We start from the raw sequence: 19,410 nt of genomic DNA, 5'->3' as shown, positions 1-19,410 counted from the left end.
ATGACAGACACAGTGACAGTTGAGAAGTATCACTAGGAGAAACTAGGAAGTGAATAAGAAAAAGAGGGGTATTTATTTTTCTGGAGGAATAGCATCTGTAATTGCAATAGCAGCATAGGGCCTAAGAAACTCATGCAAATCCCATATTGATCTCAGAAGACAGCAAGAAAGTTGCAGTGGTGTGAGATGAGACTGAAGATATGGGTAAATATCAGACAAGGAAAGATATTGTAGACCCTGTGAAGAATTTCTTTTTAAACAATAGAATTCATTCAACCACCATTCATTCAACCATTGCATTGGTTATAGTGTCTTGTCTTGAATGCATTAGAAAAATGTAGGGCAAATATTTTTCCTCACATCCTGGGAATATTTGAAGTTCAAGCTCTGTTTTTCAGGTCAGACACAATAAAATTCTAATTTTAATAAAGTGGCAAATTTAAAAAGGATAGGTTTACTTCGTTTATCCTGCCTATCCATTCCTCCAACCCATCAGAAAGATACAAGGAACCCTAGAATTGACTGGAAGTGGGGACTTGCATTATTAGAACTGGGAAAATTAATTTTAATAGGTAAACAATGAGGGCCCCTCAAAATGATTTGAACTTGCAAAGTGTATTTGCATGGAGCCTTCTCAAACACTGTGGATCTTATGGCAGGACCAAATGTGGGGTCACTGATTTTCACTCAGTTCTTGGAATTTGCATGACCCTCTCCAGCTATCCCTTATATCTATCCTTAGAGTGACTGCACCTCCAAACTCTAGCACATTTCAGGGAGAAATTTCCCCATACTTTAGAGGATTAGGGTTGCACTGAACAAAGCTCTTAGGCCAACAAAAATGAGAAGATAATAATTTTAATGTCATGTTTGTGTTTCAAAGCATGCTGGTTGCAGAAAGTTAAAATACCTAGTACAGGAATGAGAGGATGTATGCAGAATTTATAGGTTATGACAAAACAGGTCTGCATATTTTTTTACTTTCCAGGTAGCAAAGTAATTGGAAAAACATTGCTGGATGTAAAAAGTAGAGATAATTTTAAAATAATCGCTGATAATTTATTGATTGGACATTGAAAATAACATTGAGAAACAAGAGCTAAGTCATCTGAGTCAGGGAAACCGATGAACTTAGCATTAAGTAAGTGGGGTAGAAACTTTTCAAGTGATCTCTATATTGATATCCATGAGACAGCTGCAAATGTACATTGAAACCTGGTTGGAGATTAATAATTTCTATCATCTGTATAGAATCAATAGCAAAGGACAAAAAATAAGGGTTAGTTGCAATAATTTATTCCATCTGATCAAAATTCCATCTGATCAAAATAATAGTATCAGATAAACTATACCAAGACAACAATTTATAGATTAGAAAAGTGAAGAGTATGTAGAGGGTAATTGGCCTAGATTCTAATTTCAAAGCTTATAGTCTTAAATCACTATCATTTTTTTGCCTCTCTGTGAATGGATGTGTGTAGGGTCAGGAATGGGCACAGTGCAGGTTTTCTGATCCCAGGCAGACTGGGTAAAAGAGGAATCGGAGTCCTCAGTGGTTTTGCAGGTTTTTATTGGGATTACCAGGCATATGGCAGGCGGTGGTGCTGGGGGGCCGGGAGGCTGGCAGTCCTCCCAGCCCCCGGCAAATCCTCACTCTATCTGGGCTCTCTCTGGCATTCTCTCTGCTTCTCTTCTTCTCTCGGCTTCTGCTTCTCTCTCTGCTTCTGCTGGCGTCCCCATGATATCGCCCTTAAAAGCCCAGTCGAATCCCATCTACCTATGCCCACACCCTACTCCAGGTGCCGGCCATCAGGCATGCATTCAGGACCTCGGGGTTCCGTCATCTATCCTGATGGCAGGAGGGCAGAAAAGCCTGACATTTTTCCTTACCCTACAGTCCACCCTCTCAGGGTTTTCTGCCATACAATCTACATATATACAATTTTCTTAGCAAACATAAACAATGCAACCATGGCCCACAAAAGCAAATACATCACAATCTAACAACAAAATACAACAGAACACAAATCAGTCCAGGCAGGGCCCCAACCTAGTAGCAAAAGACAATTACTGGTACCAGCAGATGAGCCACCAAATCTGCTGCCGAAGGCACTGCTCATACGAGGGAAGGGAAACACAGCATCTACTATAACACACCAGGAGCCGTCAGGCTTCCTGGCCTTCTCTGGCTGCAGTCTCGGCTGCAAGCCACACACCGCATCCACCCCCAGGATGCACTAGCTCTGGGATGGGCGATTCTATTCTGTTGGGGGTAATCGCCAACCCTCAGGGTTTCTGTCTGCAGTCGCTCTAACACTCGGCCTTCACAGCCACCCATGCGACACGCAGACCCCTGCACTCAGGCCAACCCACTGCACTAGCACATGGGATGGGGATCCTTGGAACAAACTCTACATTCAGCTTGGGCTCCACCCCAAGCCACGTTCCCCACCCGTCCCCCGAGGATGGGTAACTCAGCTACTCACCCTCACTCGACAACGAGCAGGGCATCACCCACAGGTGATTTTACGAGACTCACTGGCCTTCCTCAGCTTACTTAGTGTTTAACAGCCACTCAGGGCTTCCCAAACTTAGCATCAGCACCAGCTTTTGCCTTTTCAGTTGGCTTTTCTCCTCTGCCTGGCAGCTGGGCATACACAGGCTGCTTTTGGCCATCAAGGCCCACTGGCCACCCCCAGATTCTCAAAAAAACATAACCTGCCAAGGTCCTATGCCTTCTGGCGGGATTGTCAGTCCAAGTCCATCAGTCCAAGTTCATTAGGCCTCTCCCTGCATCAGCACTGGTGAGCTCCAAGTCATGGTCCTCTCTACGCTGATGATTCTTGCTGCCTCAGGGGTCGTTGACTGGCCCTCTTGGGCATCTCCTCCTCCAGGCATGGTCTTGTCCCGTAGCTCCTGGACCTTGTGCACCTTCTGTGCTGCCATGGAACCTCCAGCACTGTCACAGCCTCAGTCTGCTACTCCTGAGGTCTTCGGAGGCCTCCATACCTGTCTGCATGGATCATCTTGCTGACTTACGCCAATTGTAGGGTCAGGAATGGGCACAGAGCAGGTTTTTTGATCCCAGGCAGACCGGCTAAAGGAGGAATCGGAGTCCTCAGTGGTTTTGCAGGTTTTTATTGGGATTACCAGGCATATGGCAGGCGGTGGTGCTGGGGGGCCGGGAGGCTGGCAATCCTCCCAGCCCCCACAAATCTTCACTCTATCTGGGCTCTCTCTGGCATTCTCTCTGCTTCTCTTCTTCTCTCGGCTTCTGCTTCTCTCTCTGCTTCTGCGGGCGTCTCCGTGACGCCACCCTTAAAAGCCCTGTTGAATCCCATCTACCTATGCCCACACCCTACTCCAGGTGCCTGCCACCAGGCATGCATTCAGGACCGCGGGGTTCTGTCATCTATCCTGATGGCAGGAGGGCAGAAAAGCCTGACATTTTTCCTTACCCTACAATGGGGTTTTCCGGAAGCAAAAGATTTCTAAGTGTTATGATTTTGTAGGTTAGTTTGAGGGTTTCATTATATTCAAAATATTTTCCATAAACATTAGTGGTAATTACTACTTTGTCTTATTTTGGTGCACACGAGGTGTTCATAGAAACATGCTGCTTGGGGAGAGCAGGGGAAGCCTGTATTTTTGAGTCAAAAGTGGAGAACTGATGGTTTTAATGTTGGTTTCCACAAAGTTAGTTAACCTTGCAAAATGCTTCACAGAGGCATAGGATGAGGGATAAGAACAAGTGTCACTCAAAAAAAAATTTTTGAGCAACTATAAGATACTCCTCCAGATACTGCAAATATAACAACCTTGTTGTTTAAGGCCTTGATTTGATACTTACCAATGAGGAGCTCACTGGAATTAGCAGAGTGAAATAGAGTCTCTGGGTTTGAAGTCGACAGCCATGAGTTGAAGAATAAAGAGCAGGTAACACTAGAGTAGGAAAAAGGGAACATGGGTTATTGTTGCAAATTGCATTTGAGGAGAGAGGATGTACACTTGCTGGGGAATGTTGACACATTACATAAACCATACTAAGAAATAGTCGGGTATATTTGAGGAATCTTGGGATATGCATGGCCTCTTTTTATGCAGTTTTTAATTAACAGGGATATTAAAAGGGGAACTTTTAAGTACGGGTTCTCAACACTTAGCATTCATTAGAATCACCTGGAGGTTTCATAAAGTAGTATTGACTTCTCTCCAAGAGTTTCTTATTCAGTAGATTGAGGAAGGCCTCCAGACTTTTCATTTCTAATGAGTTCCCAGGTGATACTGAGCTGCTAGCTGATGGATGACACCTTGAGAATTCCTGCCTGAAACAAGAGTAAATTTATTTTGTAAATAATCAGAATAGTTCAACTTTAATCCCATTCCTTGTTCTCTTTTCCAATCGCTTCTTAATCAGAGGTAAGATGCTCTTCAGCTAACTTGAGATATTCTATCCTTATTTAGAAAATTGAGTGTAAATCATCATTTTATATCCCAGAAAAAGTCCCTGTGTCTCTTTATGATAAAGGTTTCAGATGCATTGTGAAACGTCGGTTTAGCTAAGGAATAAGTTCTTAAAAGTACATTTCACAAAATGTAGAAAAGCAATCAGTTAAAAAAAAAATTCTCACAACAAGATATTTTAAGTATTTAAATCTTAAGGAATATCGTGTATTCCTCAAGAAGTTGAGTTATGACTAATATTAACTTAAGATGTGAAATCTTAACATTTGCTTTCTTGTAAAAGTTATTGACGGTACACTTTTAGTAAATGCTTATACATTTACAAACTATACCTCTAAGAGAAGCACAATCCACATCTACTGAGTATTTCTGGATGTTCTTCCAAGTTCCTTGTTCATTTATGAAAATTTCCTTGATCTCTGTAGCATTTTGTACACATTTCTAGCTATTGCTATGTAACTCTGTGTTGTGGGGAAAGCCTGCAGGCTGGCAAGGCAGGGAATCTGAGGGGCTGGCAGGCCTCCCAGTCCCTGGCAAATCTTCACGCTCTCTTTGGGTGCTCTCCGGACATTGTCTCATGGCCAGAGCTTCCTTGCTGCCACAATAACCATCCTCCACCACAGCCGTCCTGCTGAGTGATGCTGCCCTTATAGCCTCAGCCTCCAGGCTCAGGTGTGCCCACTGATGTGTGCACACGCCACACTCCAGGTGTCCACAGTCAGGCATGCCTGCCCCACACCCACACTCCCAAGGCTGCAGGTGATAGCCACAGAGGCCAGCGGCATAGAAGCCTGACAAATTCACTTACCCTACACTCTGGTTAGAATCTTCTTTTAGGTGATAGGGTTTTTTTAATTAATTTATTCATTTTTTTATTCTTACAATGTTTGTTTCCTTTTCTCCAGTGTAGTCCCTATAGAATTTCCACCATCAATTCACCCGTGCACCATTAGGTGATAGTTTAAATGCCATTTTATTGGGTGGATTTTATCTGACCCTCCTCACATTTCGTTGTTTTAATTTTATACTGAACATTGATTTTTTTTTTTGTTTTATGAACTTTATTGAAGAAATAGAGACAAGTGATAGGAATACAGATCTATATATTTTTCCAAAGTTAAGCTATGGACAGGGAGTTTTAGCGCCCCTGGTTCTGTGCACCTGTAGACAAGCTCTGCTGTGCATTTTTAATCCAGATTTCTTCTGCCTAGAGCTGGTCTACTGACCTCACTGGGAGACCAGAATAGATCTTTTCCCAGGAATGACTTTCCTCAATCATAGCCAACATTTAGAGAGCTTCTAGAGGCCAGCCTGAGGGAGTGTTAAGTATGGGCTTTGAAGACAACAGGAAAATTACATTAAACTCTTGATGTCCTCTTGAGAGCTCTGGGGATAACATACTGACGCTGTGGGATTTTTGTGAGAATTAATATTATATAGAATATGTAAAGTGCCTGGTGCAAACATGCCACTATTAAAATATTTCTCCTTCATTTTCCTATCTGAGAAGGATCGCCATTCTTCAGTAATTTTGCTAAATAAAGTTGTTTTGTTTAATTCTTGGTCACCTTATAGAGTTGGAAAATATTTTTCTTAAGAGATATAGGATTTTTTTTGACTATCACATAAAAACATTCACCATTTATTCTGTGTCTAATATGAGCCAAGTGTGCCTGGTCAATTTATATTATCTCCAATCTTCACAACCTTGCTTCAAGGTAGATGGGATTATCTCAAGGATGTTAAATGACTTACAGAGAGAGCTCATACTCTTGAAAGTAGTGTTCACATTTAGGTACTTGTCATTCCTCATACCTCACTGCTCTACGTGCATAATGTTGTTTAAAGGCTCGGTGTACAGGAGAAGAAATAACGAGTAAGGAACAGTGTAGTCATTTATTTGACTATTTACAATAAATAGATAGGAATTCATGCTTTTAAAAAATATTTTGAATAGGGTCTCCCTAGTAGCACAAGGGGTTAAGCACCACACTATGAAGCAATCAACAGCCTCTGCAGCATGAGTTTGATCCCTGGCCAGTCAGGGAGCAACCCACATGGTGCAGCAGACCTCTCCTGTCTCGCCCACTGCTTCCCTCAGGAGGGTACTTCCCTCAGGAGGGTACTGCCTGTTCTGTTCCCCACTCTGTCTCTGGTTAATCCTCTCACCCCCCTGCATCTCTGGCCTGCACCCCTGCTCTCGTATGCATAAATAAATACATCTTTAAAAAAAAAAACAGAATGTCTCAACTTTATCGGTGACCTTTATTTATTTATTTATTATTTATTTATTTATTCAAGCACTGGGTACAGTCAGAAGCGCAGGAGGGTGAGAGAATTCACCAGAGCCAGAGCGGGGAGCAGAGCAGGCAGAAGGGCCGAAGTACACTGCTGAGGGGAGCAGCGGGCGGCAGGAGAGGTCTGCGCGCCATGTGGGACCCTCGCCGGCAGCCGGGGATCAAACCAACAGTGCAGAAGCCGCCGGCAGCTTAGCAGCCCAGGGATCAACCGCTGCACCACCAGGGGAGGCCCAAATAATACATTTTTAAAAAAAGATTTTGAATAATGGAATCTTTCCATTTTAAATTGTTTATTTGTGTTGCACATAATTAAGCAGTGTTAAAATATTTCTAACAGAAATCAAATGGTGGTGGTATAATTGCTGTAGAAATAGAACAAAGTGTTTTTAACCCTAACCCTTCTCTCCCCAAGAATATTGTATTTGCCTAGTTCACAGTATTTCTGAAAATAACAGACTGATTTAGACAAATAAGTTACATAGGTAAAAGGCCTTTTAAAGATTGACTCATAATCTCACTGCATTCCACATCTATCATATCATGCCACTTCAAGTATGAGGATCTACTTTCAGTAAAAGTTGCCACTCAGGCTACAATTTGAACAAAATTTCAGAAGATAAATATGTTCAGGCATATTGCTTTGTATGTCAAGAGACCTGTGATTCAATGTAAGTGGTTTTGATGTATTTGAGTTTCTGTACCTGAATATTGTACATCTTTAAGCAGAATAATTCCAGAGTACTTTTGCAATGGTAAGAGACAGTTATACTGCAGACTTTCTTACCCATTGATGTGTTTTCAGTTTGTTCTTGTTTATGTTTAAATGACTTAACTGGACCAATAATTCTTAATTTATTAAAATTCTAAATGAATATAGATATTGAATATACTCCCCATGAAGGAGGTATATATTAACCTGGCTTTCTAGTTTATTATGATATAAATCTGGTTATGGAAGATTAGCATTAGATTAATGGAATGCTACATAAGAATTTGAATAAGTACTATTTCAATTTTATAGAATGAATGTAGATTTTTGAAGGGATTGACTATTTTACCATTGAAGTTTTCATCCTGGTGGACTATGAATAAAAGTAGTGTTAGAGGATGTGTCAACACAAAAGGCAGAGGAGCATCGCCACAGTCAGGGGAATGTGCACCATTTTTCTGGCCCCTGCTTCCATGTGCTAATATCATAGATGCCTTGGATTATATATCCCAACATGCCAGGAACTGAATATCCTGATGTTGCTGCTGGGGAGGAGGAAGGACCAATGCAGATAGATTTGAGGTGGGGAGGAAGGAGAGGCACATGAAGAGGCTGCTCCTGATACTTGAGCACTTTGGCAAGCGGGTAGTTGTCATCTTGACATTATGATGGATTATCCACTTGTATGGTATATGATGACTCACTGGGCCCTGGCCAATCTATTGGTTGATTTTCCCTTTCTGGAATGACCTAGTAGTCTGAAATTTTCTGGAACAGGTTATTTGAGTACTTAATAGAGAAGAATTTAGAATTCAGGATTAAAAACTATCTTAATATGGAAAAAGTAAGGGCAATGTAGGCCTCTTAGGGTGGGTGAGTGACTTGTAGGAAACATGAGTGAGTCCTTAAAAAAAGATGGAAGATGTATGATAAAGTGAACATTAATATACAGAAGCCCTATTTGATTACAATCTGAAAAAGAATACCCAGGCATGCTTAACGCAATAAACTGCATGACCAAAACATCCCTTGCAGTTCCCATAGAAAGTGACATTGTTTCTGCCTCCAGCAGGTCTGGGAAGGAGGTCTTCCAGGTTATATAAGGGATGGCTAATCTTGGGTTTGGAGAAGTGTGTGTGGATCTCCCATAAACACACATTCATTGTGCCCATTATTCTGTTTTATGTTTGTAAATAGACTCATCGTGTTTTGGAATGCTGACTGCTTATGTTGAAGGTCAACGATAGTTTCTGTCTGACAAAAGGTTTGGCTATGCTGAAGTATTGTCTTATATCTGAGTAATAATAATGTTGGCAATAGTTATTCTGATCCTCTTTCTTTATGTTACTAGGTAGGCAGAACATGCTGGTTGTTGCCAGATTAATAGTACACTGTGTGATATTCTTTTTATTCAACAACATTCTATCAGGTGCTCTGTTTTTTCTGTACAGGCACTGATATGGTCATAAAGTAGTGTACCAAAATGAAATGACTATTTAAACTGTTATCCCTTCAAGAAATATTCATGGCTACTGTCTCAAGATACATGGAAAGAAGTTCCCATCACTTAAATTCTTCCTTTTGAATTCCATTAAGTATACATGAGATAAGAATATAGTAAATAATCCAAGACTCCTCAGAAATGGAGTAGCATATATTACTCCATTGAGAATCAAGAGTGAACTTATCCACACCACTGACTCTAAGTAAAGGTAAAAACTGAGAATTGTGCCATTCATTTTGGACTTTGGAACCGTGGAGCACAGGACACAGAACACCAACACATATAAAATATCTTGTCCCCCAAGGCTGTTTTAAATATATCCATGGAAACCTTTTTTTTTTTTTTTTTTTGGCTGCTAAGTGTATGTTGCTAAGCAGTTTACATTATTATACTGGATAATTATATGAAAACTGTTAAATTTCTTCCATGCTCTCATTTTATTCTGTAAAAGTTCTGTCCACTGCCCAAGAAACCTTACCAAGCATTGAAAATTTTTTTTCAGAAGCCAATTTTTGTCTTCTGGATATTGGCACTTTATCAAAATGTATTATAGGACATTTAACTAGAAATCCTAAGCATGTAAATTACCATCTATTTATGAGAAACCTACCAAATCTGCTAATGCAAATGAATACAGTATGTTACATTATAAAAATACATATTTTGATTAAGCTTGATTTTTACTTTGGCCTAGAAAGAACCAATATACAGATTTCCAGAGAATACCTGTGAGAGAAAGATGCTCCATTTCAATAGTGTTCTATCTAGAATCAATCAATTGAGAAGCTCTAGTCTGTAATAATCACTTTGGAAGCCTTTTGCACGTTCATATTTTTCCAGGGCAAATCACCCTGTCAACATGAAGGAGTAGTAATTCTTCTGGAGAAAGAGACTAAAAGTGCCACTTGGAATGGGAACACTATATACAAACTCCACTGTGTGGGAAATAAAATGTATCTCTGTTATTTTCCTTCTAGCCATGCTTTTCACAATAAGATTTTTTGTGTGTGTATGGGGGACCCTCGCAGGCAGCTAGGGAACGAACCGGCACTGCAGAGGCTGTGAGCAGCCTCTCAGCCCAGCGCTCAAATGTTGCGCCACCAAGGGAGGCCCCACAATGAGATTTATCATAAAATCATAATTGCCTTTTGAAAGAAAACATTTGCCATACAACACTGTTATGAAAATAAGAACTAATTAATATTTGATGTGTTGAAACTCTGGTTATTTCTTTTAGTAGATCATGGGATTTAAGGCTATCAATGGTGACATTAATGTTGACTATCAATGTTGATATTATCAATGTTGACAATGAATTGTGAAACATCAATTGTTTAATGTCAGGCTACATTGGTTTAAATATCACCTTTGCCACTCATATAACCTTCAGCCTATCAAATAAAATCTTTCTATCTTGGTTCCCTCACCTACAAAGTGAGATTAGTACTAAAGGTAAATCATCAATCCAAGCATTAGTTTGAGCGTTGTAAAGCTAATAAATGGGAAAAGCTTAGATCAAGGCCAGGCACAAAATAAGCAAATATAAACATATCATTATTATTATCATTATATTTATGACTTCTTCTTAATCAAAATTCATTTTGCTCTATAATTATTGTAATTGTATCTTAACTGATAAGGTAAGACTGAATATGGCATATGGGTTCACATTTTTACTCTATTCTCAACAAGATGCAAACTCCAATTAGTAAAATAGAATAGAGTTTTAACTAAATTGAATTATTTCATTGCTGAAAGTAAATTCAACTGATGTAATTTGGTTTTGAATGTCCTAACGCATTTACCTTATTTATAGAAGGTTTACACTTGACATACACCAGATTTGGTTCAAGGAATGCAATAGTTTTATTCTTATACAAGACTCCAAATACACACACAAGAAGGGAAGTGCATTAGGAATCTAGGGACAGAATTCAATGCTAAATAGTAATTGAAAAAGATGTGTTGCTCGGAAACGGCAGAGTGCACTGCTTTGTTTCAAGTGAAGGGTAATACAAATCATGCATTAAAATGGTAGAACCTTTTTAAAATTTCAGCAATGCTATTGATGAGAGTTCTAATAAACTCTGACACATAACTTAGAATGGAGCATTTCAATCATATCAGTGGTTCACCAAGATAACCCACAAGAACTGAAAGATTTTTTTTTTTATATTGAGGTTTGGTTACATACCTCTTGATACTACAGGTTATGGTTGCATAAACTGGACTTAGATTAGGGGTAATGAAATATTCCTTCCAAGAATAATCACCCTTTCAGAAAAACCTGCACCTAATCAGAGATGTCACACACCATTGAGTTTTGTGCAAAGGACTTGCTGTTTAATAGCTGTTTGGTGACATTTGCAATTGGATGCAGTTATTAAACAATGTAAGATGCTACTTTGTTACTTGGTGGGAAGAAAGGGTTCCCATCACTCCCTCCCAGTTTCAGAACATGATGACCCTGGAAGTTAATGAAAATAAAGAGATCCACACAGAGAGCAAAACCCACAATGCAGGGGCAATGACCATTCAGACTTTGTTTGATTCTTTGAAGGATGAAATTCAAATACCTACAGACAAGGCATCTGAATTGTAAGGTGTTCCCACCATTATTAATTTCTCCCTCCTGAAGATTCATTATATGCAAGTCCTCACCTACGGTTCTGGAACTTATTCCAAATTGGAAAATAATTGATCCTGCACATAAAACAGTTTCTTAACACTGATATTTTCAAAATCTGCTTTTTACTTAACCCTAAACTTAATCTAATCATTACTTAGCAAATTATAACTTAGCATTAAACTTATTTATACATGGTCATCAAAAGGCGGCTTTTAGTTCATTTTAATGGTTGATTTTATATCAGCTGTGCTTATAAAGAGTATAACAGAAGGGAAATATCTACTGAGTCATATTGTATACCAAAAAACTCTCCTTTAGTTTTTAAAGACTCACAATTAACTGTAAGTTAAACATATTTCATGAAAATAAATTATCAAACTTTAAAATTGTAAATTTTCTCAGAAGTTAGGTTAACTTTTGTGTGGCTATGGTGAATAGATTTTTATATCTTTTCTCCCTATTTGTAAAAGAATATGGTTAAGAATTATACATATGGGGCCTCCCCGGTGGCGCAGCGGTTGAGCGCTGGGTTGCGAAGCTGCCCGCAGCCTCTGCAGTGACGGTTCGATCCCTGGCTGCTCCCCGGCCACTGGAGGAGGGTCCCACATGGCGCGCAGACCTCTCCTGCCGCCCGCTGCTCCCCTCAGCAGTGTGCTTCGGTCCTTCTGCCTGCTCTGCTCCCCTGCTCTGCTCCTTGCTCTGGCTCTGGTGAATTCTCTCACCCTCCTGCGCTTCTGACTGTACCCAGTGCATGTATAAACAAAACAAACAAACAAACAAATAAATAAATAAAACATGCCTCTATAAAAAAAAAAAAAAAAAGAATTATACATATGGTAATGAACAACCATCACTTTAGAATGAAATATATTAAATCCAGAACTAGATAGAGGTATTTAATTAACACTACAAATATTATAGTAAATTTACAACTCCAATGACAAACATCTCTAAAAAATAAAATCAAAAGTGAATTTTTGTTACCTATGCTATAGTAAAAGTAGTATTCAAGTTACTGTAAAAAAGTATCTTTTTATTTGGTTATTTTTCAGATTAATAAATAGCACTGATATTATTTTATTAAAACTTAATTTGTAATACATCTACAATTAATAGTGATAAATATGAAAATAAATATATGGTGATTCTGGTAAACATAATGTGTTTTAGGTTTTTGTTTTTTTTTTTTAAAGATTTATTTATTTATTTATACAAGCACTGGGTACAGTCAAAGACACGGGAGGGTGAGAGAATTCACCAGAGCCAGAGCGGAGAGTAGAACAGGCAGAGCGACAAAGTACACTGCTGAGGGGAGCAGCGGGCGGCAGGAGAGGTCTGCGCGCCATGTGGGACCCTCATCCAGCAGCCGGGGATCGAACCAGTGCTGCAGAGGCTGCGGGCAGCTTCGCAACCCAGACCCTAACTGCTGCGCCACCAGGGAGGCCCGTTTTTTAGTTTTTAAGTGTAAGTTTCATAATTGACTACTATACACTTAAGATAAACTAGATTTTTTCCACGTTAACATCACAAAAACCTAGCTGACTCAGAAACACAGAAACTGACTTCTTGCTCAAAGTGAAATATCCTAGAGGAGAAATTGTAATTTGATTGTTGATTTTCAGGGAGCAGTTTGAGGCAGCAACCAGCACCTCAAAATATTCCATGTCAGAACAGAGAAGTAGGGAAAAGTAGTCTTGTCACCACTATTAAATAGTATATTGAATACTTGAAAGTTGCTAAGAGAGTAGATCTTAAAAGTTCTCATTGACAAAAAAAATGTAACTGAGAATAGTGTCTGTTAATCAAACTTAATGTGATAATCCTTTTGTTCTGTAGATACATATAACTGTTGTATACTTTAAGTTATTTCCATGTTATGTGTCAATAAAGCTAGGAAAAAAAACTGTACTTCAGAGGTGACAGTCCTTGTCATCACTTCTGCTCACAGTTCCTTGACCTGAACTGGTTCAACCACAAAGAGACCAAGATGAACAATATATCTTTGTTCTTGAAAAGGAGAAGAACCAGAAATAAAGGTTGAATAACTAATTACACTGATGGGTTTATTCTTAGCATTGTCTGAGAGATAGAGATGACAGGTACTTAGAAAATGTAAAAGCCTTGTTCAAGATCACATAGTAATTAAGTTTCAGAACCAGGATTAGGGTGTTTGTCAACTCCAAATCCAGTGCTCTTTCCACTATAACTGGTTATATTTTTATTCAATCTTCATCATTTCATCTCACATCTACTTCAAAAGAATGTATAATAAATTTGTCACCATTGGCTTGCAGAAAACCAATCATAATTCTTCATCTTGCTTTAGATCGTTGCCTCAACTGCAACCATTAGTATGTTATATAGAAATGTGATTAGCAACCTAAGATTATACTTCAGTCTTCTCTACCTCAGACACTTGGCATGTCTACCCAATCAGTTACACATTTCCGGATTATCCTCAACTTTCTAATTTCTCCCATTGAAGGTAACCCCTAAAGATCAGCTCTCTGAAATGTGTCTTCAGTCTTATACTTCTGTGCTAGCACTTTCAGGTATACAAGACAAATTGCACTGACATTTGTTGAAAACTCAAGAAGGAAATTATTTTCAGACTATTCTAATAGGGCCAAGTTTTTCAGGAAAGGAGAGGTATTGAAATCCTCTGAATGAAAGGCAAGAGAGTTTCGAAGTACTGATGTGACCTAGTGAAGAAGTACAAAAGGATGGTATTGAGGAGGGCTTACTTATTTAAGAAGATCTTTTGTGTTTTCTTTTTATTTTAAAAATTTATTTATTCATGCATACAAGAACTGGGGATAGGCCAGATGCACGGGAGGGTGAGAGAATTCTCCAGAAACAGAGTGGGGAACAGAACAGGCAGATTGACTGAAATACACTGCTGAGGGGAGCAGCAGGCAAGACAGGAGAGGTCTGCTGGCCCTCGTTTGTGTTTTCTAATTGGTATTATTAAAGTTAGACTTCTACCCTCACATAATTACTGGGAAATATAGTCAGAGTCCATGTTTTTTTTGGTTTTGATGACTGAATAAAAAGGATGTCTCCCAGCTCTTTGAGAAAAATATTCTTGAGTTGTAAAACTGGCAAGAGACTAGATTTATGTAAGTGGCTGGGATATAATTCATAATCACAATTTTTCTAAATTAAATATTGTAAGAAAAGGGAAACCAGAAGCATAGGGTCAGAAGAAACCTATATGAAGTTTAGTAAGGTTGAGAAGGCTCACCAAGCTTGTGTTGGTCTCTGGTTTGTGTCACTCTTCCCTATGCTGTGGTGACAGCAGCTTTCCCTGTGCTGGGCATCACCCTACTCTCAACTGTATCATTCCATAGCTTTTGAGATATGCCTTCTTCCAACATAACAATTTATGTCATAGCACATTTTTCCATTTAAAATATTTCCTGACCCCTGGATCATATTAAATAAGTTTGCAACTCTAGAATTATCTTCTAGCACTCAACTTGTTCTAAGTGTACGTTTCATATTGCATCACACTAATCTTTTCATTAATATTTAAAGACAAATTTCACTACATTTCATCATTCACATTCCACTCACTTCTAAAATGGACTTTCTGAGGATGATGTCACCAAGATGGTGATAAAGGAGGTTCATGGCTTCCCTCCCAAAGGGAACAAGTAAAAATTAACCAGAAAGACATGACATTGAAAGAGTCCACAGCTCAGGGTGAGATTGTAACACTCCCTTGCACCTCAGGGACTACATCAGACTGTAGACTGTGCCAGAGGGGACACAAAGGAAATTCACACTTCATTGGACACAATATGAATGGAGAGAAATAATTAGAGGTTGTGGAAAAAAAAAAAAGAACAACCACAAATAATTGATCAAAGAAATAAAACCAGAAAGCAAAAGACAAAATGGCAATAGCAAACCCTATATAGTAATCACCTTTGCTGTAAATGGACTGAACTCATCATCAAAAGGCATAAGGTGGTCAGATGAATTAAAAATCAAAACCCATGTATAAGCTCCTTGCAAGAGATTCACTTCAGCTATAAAGACAAATACAGACTTAAAGTAAAGGGATGGAAACTGGTAGTCCAAAGACAATGCAAACTATTAAAAGGCAGGAACCACAATGCTCACATCAGAAAAAAAAAAGAATTCCAACAAAAAAGGTAGCAAGAGACAAAGATAAAGCTTTTATAATGATAAAAGAGTAAATAAAGCAGTAAAACATAATTATCAATATATATGCACCCAACATAGTAACAATGAAATATATAAAATAAATATCAACAAAACTATGGGAGATATTCACAGAAACAGTCACAGTAGCAGCCCACTCACAGCAATGGACAAACCATCAAGACAGGAAATTATCAATATAATTTGATGACAAATTGGATCAATGGACTTAATATTTACAGAACATTCCACCCTAAAACGCCAGATACACTTTTTTCTAGTGTTCATGGAATGTTCTTAAGGATAGACCATGTGTTGAAACAAAAAACAAGTCTCAGTAAATTTGTGAAGACTGAAATCCTATCAAGCATTTTGTTAGATCATAATAGCATAAAACCAGAAATCTACCAAAAGAAGAGAGAAAACCCACAAATCTTTAGGGAATAAACTTGCCCCTGAAAAACTGTTGTATCGATGGTGAAATCAAAATGTAGCTGGACATGGGTGGACACAGCCAGAGATCCAAGATCTCAAATATAACTTCATTTTACCAGAGGAGGAATATTGAAAAATAGGCTGAAAGTGAAAGTAACTAATTCAGGCTAACTCCTGGGATGGATGATTACTGCAAAAGAACTACTTAGAGGCATGAGGAAATAGAGCATTTGGGGGGAAGTGAGTGTTCTTGAAGCACAAAATATGAATAATGTAGCTGGGGTGGAGTAAGAAGAGGGGGCAGCCAAGATAAGTCTGAACTAATTAGGAAAAACCTATAAAGACTTAAAATGCTATCCAAAGCAACTTAGAATGTATCCTGTCAGGATGATGAAACTGAAGTCCAGAGTCTTTACCATTTGTTCAAGTTCATAGAGTTTGCTAGCAAGAGAGGAGATAGGAGCTTGCCTACAGCTTGATAGTTAATGAGTGTTTGTTTCTTCAGAATATGCTGTACTCAGTAATTAACAGTGAATCCTGACATTCCTATGAGTTAGAGATAAGTTTTCTTCACTTTTCAAGATGAGACTGATTAATAGAACTGATGTATCAAGGTCACAATACAGTCCTTTTGAGCTAAGGATTAAAGTTAGGCACATTTCACTGTTGCACTTATTTTTCTATATTTTGTCTCTGTAAATTACATGTTTTCTTTTTTTTTTTTTTAAAATATTAAATTTTATTTTATATTCCCCCATACAATTGCAAACGCCCCATTCTGACCCCAATCCTTCCCCTCCCGCCCCCCACCCCCCAAAAAGTGTCTCTGGTTCATAGTTTTTTGTTGATTTTGATTTTCACTTTCTTATATTCATTTTCCTGGTCCCTTATTTAAGTTTTCTAGATTCCTGCTATGAGTGAGACCATCCGGTATTTTTCTTTTTCTTTTTGGCTTATTTCGCTGAGCATGATCCCTTCCAGTGCCATCCATGTTGCTGCAAATTGCATGTGTTTATCTTTTTTGAATGCTGAGTAATATTCCATGGTATATATGTACCACATCTTCTTGATCCAGTCATCTATTTTTGGGCATTTGGGTTGTTTCCAAAGCTTAGCTATTGTAAACAGTGCTGCTATAAACATAGGAGTGCAGGTGCTCTTTGGAATTGATGTTTCTGTGTCCTTTGGGTAAATACCTAGGAGTGGAATTGCTGGATCATATGGAAGCTCTATGTTTAGTAGGTCCAGAAATCTCCACACAGCTCTCCATAGTGGTTGGACCAGTTTGCACTCCCACCAACAGTGCACAAGAGTTCCTTTTTCTCCACATCCTCGCCAACATTTGTTGTTGCTAGTTTTTTTAATATGTGCCATTCTCACTGGTGTGAGATGGTATCTCATGGTAGTTTTGATTTGCATTTCCCTGATGACAAGTGATGTTGAACATTTTTTCATATGTCTGTTGGCCATTTGCATTTCCTCTTCAGAGAAGTTTCTTTTTAGCTCTTCTGCCCATTTTTTGACTGGATTATTTTCTTTGTTGTTGCTGAGTCTCATCAGCTCTTTGCAGATTTTTGTGATCAGTCCTTTATCATTAGTGTTGGGTGCAAAAATGTTCTCCCAGTTGGTGGGGTTTCTCTTTGTTTTTGTTATTGTCTCTTTTGCTGTGCAGAAGCTCTTTAATTTGATGTAGTCCCAGCTGTTTATCTTTGCCTTCACTATCACTGCTTTGGGTGATGTGTCTGTAAAGATGTCTTTGATGTGCAAATCCTGTAGTGTTTCGCCTATATTTCCTTCTATGTATTTTATGGTTTCAGGTCTTATGTCTAGTTCTTTAATCCATTTTGAGTTGATTTTTGTGTATGGTGTGAGGTAGTGGTCAAGCTTCATTCTTTTGCATGTAGCGACCCAGTTTTCCCAGCACCATTTATTGAACAAACTTTCTTTGCTCCAATGCATAGTCTTTGCTCCTTTGTCAAAGATTAGTTGACCATAAATCTGTGGGTTTATTTCTGGATTTTCTATTCGATTCCATTGGTCTGTATGTCTGTTCTTGTTCCAATACCATGCAGTTTTGATGATTATGGCTTTGTAGTATAGTTTGAAGTCTGGGAGTGTGATGCCTCCATTTCCTTCTTTTTTTTTCAGTAGAGCTTTGGCTATTCGGGGTTTTTGGTGATTCCATATGAATTTCATCAATAATTGTTCTATTTCTTTGAAGAATGCCATTGAGATTTTGATTGGAATAGCATTGAATCTGTATATTGCTTTTGGAAGGATGGCCATTTTAATAATGTTTATTCTTCCAATCCATGAGCAGGGGATGTCTTTCCATTTCTTTGTGTCTTCTTCTATTTCTTTTAACAGTGTTTTATAGTTTTCTTTGTATAGGTCCTTTACCTCTTTTGTTAGATTTATTCCCAAATATTTGATTTTTTTTGTTTCGATAATAAAAGGGGTGGTTTTTTGATTTCTTCTTCTTCAGATTTATTGTTTGTGTATAGGAAGGCTACTGACTTTTGCGTGTTGATTTTGTATCCTGCCACTTTACTGAATTGATTGATGAGTTGAATTAGTTTTTCTGTGGAGATTTTGGGGTTCTCTATGTATATTATCATATCATCTGCAAATAGTGATAGTTTGACTTCTTCTTTTCCTATTTGGATGCCTTGGATGTCTTTCTCTTGTCTTATTGCTCTGAAAAAGCCCTTGAAATTCTTGGGATACAAGGAACATACCTCAACATCATAAAGGCCATCTATGACAAGCCAACAGCCAGTATCATTCTCAATGGTGAAAAGCTGAAAGCAATTCCATTAAGATCTGGAACAAGACAAGGATGTCCACTCTCACCACTGCTTTTCAATATAATACTGGAAGTCCTAAATTACATGTTTTCATCTTTGATTTGCTACCATAATATTCCATTTGATCTTTAAAATTCATATAATTTTCTGACCTAAAATTATAAGATAGAATAAGTATCCAACTTAGAATCTGTTGACAGTTAAATGCATGAGAAACACATTGGCAAATTAAAATAAAGAAACACTACATAGTTAGGCAGACAATACATTTCCCCACACCCATGTATTACATGACAGAGAATAAAAATGTAGTATAGTAGCTGTACAACTAAATAATAATTAAGAATAAGTTATATTTTTCATGTGAAAAACTATTTTTTAATTACATGGTA

The sequence above is a fragment of the Talpa occidentalis genome, unplaced genomic scaffold (assembly GCF_014898055.3).
Source record: "Talpa occidentalis isolate TD23 unplaced genomic scaffold, MPIMG_talOcc4v2.1 talOcc4.5, whole genome shotgun sequence".
In the NCBI taxonomy this organism is placed as follows: domain Eukaryota; kingdom Metazoa; phylum Chordata; class Mammalia; order Eulipotyphla; family Talpidae; genus Talpa; species Talpa occidentalis.
The sequence above is the reverse complement of the archived record's forward strand: the minus strand, read 5'-3'. Positions refer to the sequence as shown.